Raw genomic sequence first — 7038 nt, 5'->3', positions numbered from 1 at the left:
CCGCTGAGTTCCAGAAATTTCACAGAGTACAGAAGCTCAACATAAAATATGAGAATAAACTGGAATAATTGGTTAGAAAAACTACCCTTGCAGCATCCTTCTTTGGCTGTGCCTTAAGCGCGGCTGCACAAGAGGAGGACAACAAAGAATGCACTGGGCCGGAGGCACGTGCTGCCACAGCTCAGTAGTTTGGTTATGCCTTAAAATGTGTGGGAAGCTTATATTTCCCTCCGACCTAGAGCACCACATCTACAACTGATTATCTAGGACTAGAGGATGACTGAAGCCGGCACCTGCTCTACAGAGCCGCCCTTACTCTCGCAGAACGTTTCATTGCTGCAACTTTGCCTTTCACCCTTCTGACCCCAGAACCCGCAAATGTGGTTTCTCCAGATTGAGGCACAATTCGGCCCTTACCGTTAGAGGTGTGCGAAGGCTCGGTTTAGCCCAAAAGCTCGTACTCTGGCCGCTCAGAAGCCCTGTGCCTCAAGCTTGGGCGGGGCCAGGCCAGACACACCAATCCAGAGTATTCACAACTTTTTTAAAGGCACGAATATGGTTGTGGTGTGCTAGGTGTCACAATACAGCAGTGTTTTGCAGCATCCTTCCCACACAAGAGTGTGTGAATTCTCTATACAGATGTTTATGCACCTTTACACCACACACCCCTGGCATGAACAGATCTTTGCTAGCTGTCAACGACCAAGCAAAAGGGCTGCTTGTGGGCTATCGAATTTTGACTTTTGTCTCTTCCTCTTCGGCAGATGTTTAGGTATCAGTTTCCAGATTCGCGGTATGCTGTCAGCTCTTCCACGTCTGTTGTGCCAGGCCTCAACAAGCCTCAGTAGAAATGGGCCGTAACACCTAGTCAAAGCATCTGCGGTCCACGACCTTGTCGGTGCCATGAAAGACGCACAGTGAACAAGATAAGCTTACCGAGTACAGTACTTGGCCACAGAATCAACCCCTTGCTCAGAGGCCGCGTGTTTTTGGTGAAGTGAGGAAACCATGTACCTAAATCTTTCCTTTCTTGCTAAGAACACATTATCCATTGCAGCCACAAGTTACAGCAATGAAAAGAACTTCAGCGTTGCTGGATTCACAATCCAGGAGTGCCACAAATGTCTTAAGCATTCATCAATGCATGAATTGTTCTTGCATAACAACATAAAAAAATGATAATTCTATGTTGTCCTGTGCCTCTATATATTCCACAAATTTCAATCTTAAATGTGACAACCGAGCATTTCAAGGTCTTTCAAGGTCAACTCATTATTTGGAAATTATTTCTTTCAGATTCTGGGGCAGACCAGGGCCTTAAAGGGCCATTAAAATGATATTTGCTCTAATATTCTAGTGAAAGAAATCCAATAGAGAGGGTCTTTGTGAGTATTTGAGTCAAATTTAAACACTTTGCGTGGAGACAATTGACAACTAATTTTTAAAAAGTGCTCCTGGTTAAAGCTCTCGACTGATTAGGGCGACATGTTCCCCTGCGCAAACCTCCATCGGGGCTTGCTGGTTGTGCCTGCTCACTGGATGCTCCCAGGTGACCCGGGCAGAATGGAACGTGGTGGGGTGCCGTCTCAGCTTGTTTTCATTTTTTTTTTCTTCCGTGCCGCCGTGCGTCAGGTTAAGCGTGCAGAGGACGAGCGTCATTTTCAGTCGCCAATATTTTCGGTATTACTGACACTAGCATAAAAATTTGCGTGTTGCAAAGAGGACTGATAGGATACCTTTATCTAGAGTGCGTTTTCTAGTTTTCGTAAATAGCTCTTCGTGGGCCCTTTAAGTCTGAACACGTTGCCATGCCAGACTCGGGTCTGTAACACAGATTCCAAGCTAGTTCGGGCTCAGAATTTCCGCCCGTGCACATCTCTACTGACCACATCACCTCACAAGATGATTTAGTACAATCATGTCGTATCTGCGCTCTCTCCTGACATGATCAGTGACCTGTAGGATATTCTTATGAACTCATGGGAGATGCCCTCATCAGCACCTCAAGACCGAAATACCCAAGAGAGCTCTCAAGACCAAAGTACCCGAGAGAACTATGGCGTAAGAACGCTCTCACCTACAGCAGCTCCTTACTGGTGGACCTTGGCGACTGTCTCCTTTCACAACTGCTTCACCGGATTTGGCAGCTATTCGGTGAGGACTCACCACCCATGTTCCACTGCTTCGAGAGCTCTTCTTCAGCTCTTGCTGATGCCCAAGCATCTGCATCTTGCCTTCCCAGTGGCCAGTGACACAACCATGGAGCTGACCAACCAGGTTCATGAGGTGGCCTTCCAGCTAGGCACAGCTGTCTCACCACTGGCAGACTCTGCAATTTCCTGCCTCGAGGCATGTACTGATGAGCTTACTACCTTAGTTGACACTCAGAAGCCTGTCCCAAGAGACCATTCACCATATTCCAGTCACCATTTTCCATCGCGCAAAAAGAGCCATAACTTAACACTGCTGGTATGACTGGCAATTCCTACATCCTGCTATGGAGTGCACGTCTCGTGATTGGGAAAAACCCCTCAAGACCATTAATGGCAACTCGTGGCTCCCCAATGCGGCCATCTTTTGTGGTAATTGACAAGACCTTTCATAATCCATTCTTGTCAACAATGGTGCAGAGGTCAGCGTGATCCTTCAAAAAAAGCCATCGTGCCTAGCTGACGGGGCAATCGCAATGGGCTGCCATCTCTTCGACCATATTGACATACAGACTTCGCTCCCTTACCCTTAACTTGGTACTCTGCCACACTTTTTGATGAGTGTTCGTCATCGCTGACGTTGACCCAATCATCAGCGCAGATTTCCTATCATACTTTGACTTGGGCTTCATTCAGCATGTAGCCCGACAGACAGCTTCACTCGGCTATCTATATCTGGTGTCGAGTCTAACCTTATCCCCCACTGGCATTGGCATGCTGATACCGTCACCTCCTTTGAGAACATCCTGGTGTAATTTCAGTAACTGGCGAAGCGTTGCAATCTCACCAGCCGCCAAAGCATATGGTGTGACCACCACCAGCAGCACGATCACACCTCTTGTTTGGTGGTCACCTGCTAAACGGGAGTTCAATCATGATGCAGCTCTACATTATACACCCATCATCCAGCGCATGGGCTCTGTCATTCCATCTCATATCTAAAAAAGATCCAAGTGACTATAAAGTGTTGAATGCCAAGACTATCCATGACAGCTACCCACTGCTTCACATCACATCTGAATGGCTGCACCATTTTTAACAAAGTGGACCTGGTTAGGCACATCACCAGATACCCACTGTGTTTGCCAGCATACCTAAAACAGCCATCACAACTGCCCTTTGGACTTCAGAACCCAGCTCAAACCTTTCAGCAGTTCATTGCTAAGGTCACAAAAGGCCTCCCAGCTGTGTTCGCATACATCGATCATTGATGTATGCAAACACAGTCAGCAATATGTCTATAGATAACGAGAACTACCTGCGTGCAGTTTACAGCGCCTCCAACGGCACGGCCTGGTTGTGAATTCTGACAAGTGCGTATTCGCCATTTCCATGCTCACTTTTTGGGCCATCACAACTTACAGCTTATTTGCCAATTGCTAATATTTACTTATTTGTCAACTTTTGCAAGAGTGAAATTCTCGCGGGGACAAAACAAAACAAAAATTCCTTTGAAAGTTTCTTTATTGCGGGGTTCGACTGCATGTGCTCTACATTTTGACAGGGTTGAAAATGAAACTTGCAGTGCTCCGCAACCATTACGGTCTGCTGAAGTGAAGCATAAGTCAATGGAATGGGTGCCAGAGAGGTTTATATGTGAAATACCCCTTTTTTACTTTCAAATGAGGAGTTTGACGCAGAGAGAGATGCGTGCAGACTGATCTGGGCTTTGGGCCGTTTGCAAGCAGCCTTCATTATTCAAACGTTCACCTCTATTAAACCTATTTCATCCGCTACATTTGGTGGAGGTGCTGGGTAAAACATCCTGGATTCGCCAGTACCTCGTCGCAGCCGCCGTGTGGCAGGTTTGCCACCTTTATCTTCTCAAGAGTACCTTTTAATGGCTACCATCTAAGCGACGCAGACTCGGGAACAGTGAGCTGAAAAGACGACGACCTAGAGATAGGCAAAGTGGCTCACTTTAGTGAGTAGCTCAGAACGGCTCAGCTCACTGAAGTGAGCCGGCTCATTTGAACGGTTCATTGGCTCACTTAAGCCTGGGGCGCTCAGGAGCGAACAGTGGTCTATTGGAGAGAAAGACAACTCTGCCTCTCTCTCGTTCACTGATCCGCACCCGTTCGACCTCCCAAAACTAAACGAAAGCGTGGAAATATTTGTGTGTCCATCCTAACTCCCCTCATGATGACTACAAAATCCCAGTAAACAGCAAAATCCATATTTCATTAGACGTGATTCTTTCTATTTAAGTCCACTATATTTACTGGAGGTGCACCCATTCCCCAAGAGAGGACTTCGTTCTTTTGGTACCCTATCGTTTCAAAATTATCTGAATAACATTGGCCATCATTAAACACACTGAGAATTATCCTTAATAAATACTTCGGGCCATCAATCTCTAGCCCAAAATCTCGTGTGGACTGACTGTTAATAAATACTGATAGTGACAATGTAGACAGATATAGATAGTGAATTATAAATATAGAGAAAGCAGATTACCCGATTCGAGGTCCCTCTTATATTCCCGGAGACAGTGAACTCAGGAGCCTGAAGTGTAAATGCATCATTTTTTTTAATGCAGTGTGCGCTTTGTAGCTCGAGTCCGCGTTAGTCCTTTTTCACTTTCTAAATCCCCCCCTCCTCCTACATGCTTTCTCTAGCTGATTCGTTTTTCGTATATTCTTATAACCCCGTTCAACTTTGCGACAGTTTTTCTCAATGCCCACAGCTCTCAGCGCCCCGGCTTCTCCCATTGCTTCCTTTATTCCTGGCAACAGGTTTTTGGCCCAGTACCCTAACCCAAACTTGTTCAACCTTCCTGTTTCTGCCGCCACATACATACACCGACCGTATTTAATTCATTCATTCATTTTGTATCTACTTCAAGCCGAATCGCTCGCCATTCATGCTCTGAAGTGTGGTTTTAATTTTCTCAAAGCATCTGTTCCCGTTTTGAGCACACGACGCACTGCAGTCGGTGCTGTTCATAACTGAACCAGATATTTTTTTTCTGCTGGGCTGGCTGCGGAAGGGGCTATGCATTCCACATTCGCCCTGTTGTAATGCAGCTTGAGAAAACTATGCATAGCAATTATTGAAAGCAAAACAAAAGACGCACAAAAACAGCGGCGACCACCCGAAGCATGCACACATTGCGGCTGTCAGGTCGCCGGCGCGGAGCCTCGACACGGCGCCGAAACAGCCGACCAACTACGTGCGAAGGATTGTGCAGACAGCACACCTTTTTCTTTTCTTTATATGCCGGCCCAATCCACCTGTGCCTGCCCACTGGAGTTTCTTTCTCGTACTGCTAATAGATGGCGCTAAAGTAGCAGCAAACAGAAGACCTAACTGAACGGTTCCTAACAGCACTCCAAAAGAAACGCTGCTCACGGTTCCCGATGGCTCACTGAACCAGCGGCTCTCCAAAAGAACCACTGCTCACTAAGCGACGGCTCTCCAAAAGAGTGGCCGCTCAGTGAGTCGCCACTTATTCTCGCTCTTTTAAAAAAGTGGCTCGGTCAAAAGACAGTCGAAGGCGAGGAGATGTTTGCGAGGAAGGGCGGGAAGCATGGCCTCAGAGATCACCCCTGCAAGCGTGGGGATGATCTTGGAAACAATATGGGACAGCAGACGCTTTCTAACACTAATAGTAGATGGCGCCGAATTCAGAGGATAGGGAGCCTACATGTTGCGCCGCGGCGCCCGGCTTAGGGTGGTGACATCTCATGCTAGGGTTCCCTATTTTGGCTAAAAACGGCAGTCAGGCTTGGTGGGCCGCCATGTTGGTTCCCAGTTAGTGCGGAAGCACTTAAGCAGGTATGACAGCGATACCACATCTATAAAGGATGATCATGCACAATGAAGAAAAAATACAGGACTCCGTCGCGCCGCAAAGGAGTCCTTTGTTCCCCTTACTTATTCTTTCGTGTCAGTGACGAGACTTCCAGTGCAACAATCTCAGTATTTGGTTTCTAGGGAGCTTCGCAGGACAAAGGCTATCGATCGAACAGAGCTTCAAAGCAGTGGAGAGACTGCTAGAGGTTTTGAAGGATATGCAGGAGGTGCGCCTGCCAAAGACACCCTAAATCTGCGTACCAAGCTATTAACGGAAGGCTGAAAAGAGTTGGTATACTGAATAGGGTTAATAAAATCTGTCGTGCCCCAAGCAGTTAAAAAGGCAAAGACAACAGACCTCTCCCAGGCCTCAAAGAGCAGAAGCGGCTTGGTGCCTGAATATCCAAGAATGATGAGCGGACAGCACACAGGGGTGCAACAGCTGCACCAATTGCATATTTTGATACGGCTACATATTTCTGCACCAAGCTGTGCATTAAGCGTGAAATTTGCGTCATGCTGTGCCAAAATGCCCCGACTATCCGCAAAAGTTTGCCATACTCAGTGACAACTTTCTGCGGAGGTGATATAACCAATCACGATGCTTCAGACACTGTAGCATGCGTCACTGGCATTTTAGTTTTATTTTGAGATGGCGGCATGCCTAATGCCTACTCATATTTTCTTTGCATCCATGTGCTTTCACCGCTTTCCAGTTCAGTCACTGCCTCTGCGCTGAAGGAACCCTATAACGCAAATGGGCTGTTTGTGACGAGGCACCACTGCTATTGCTTCCGTGGTGGGCCGTGGTGGTACTTGTGATTTTGGAGCAATACTTCAACACTGTATTTTAAGTGCTGCATGTTTTTATATGATGTATCTTAGTTTTTTATGCAGCTCATGGAAGTTTTCGATATCCTGTTGGTTCATTCATGTACAGCAAGGTTATTTTTATACTGTCTTGTCGATAGACTCACTTTCCCATCATCAGATAGTGCAGGAGGTGGCTTCTGTGTTTCATCATCAGCCTGAC

This window comes from Amblyomma maculatum, chromosome 1, assembly GCF_055883805.1.
Source record: "Amblyomma maculatum isolate TAMU_Amacu chromosome 1, ASM5588380v1, whole genome shotgun sequence".
In the NCBI taxonomy this organism is placed as follows: domain Eukaryota; kingdom Metazoa; phylum Arthropoda; class Arachnida; order Ixodida; family Ixodidae; genus Amblyomma; species Amblyomma maculatum.
This window is presented reverse-complemented; position numbering follows the sequence as displayed.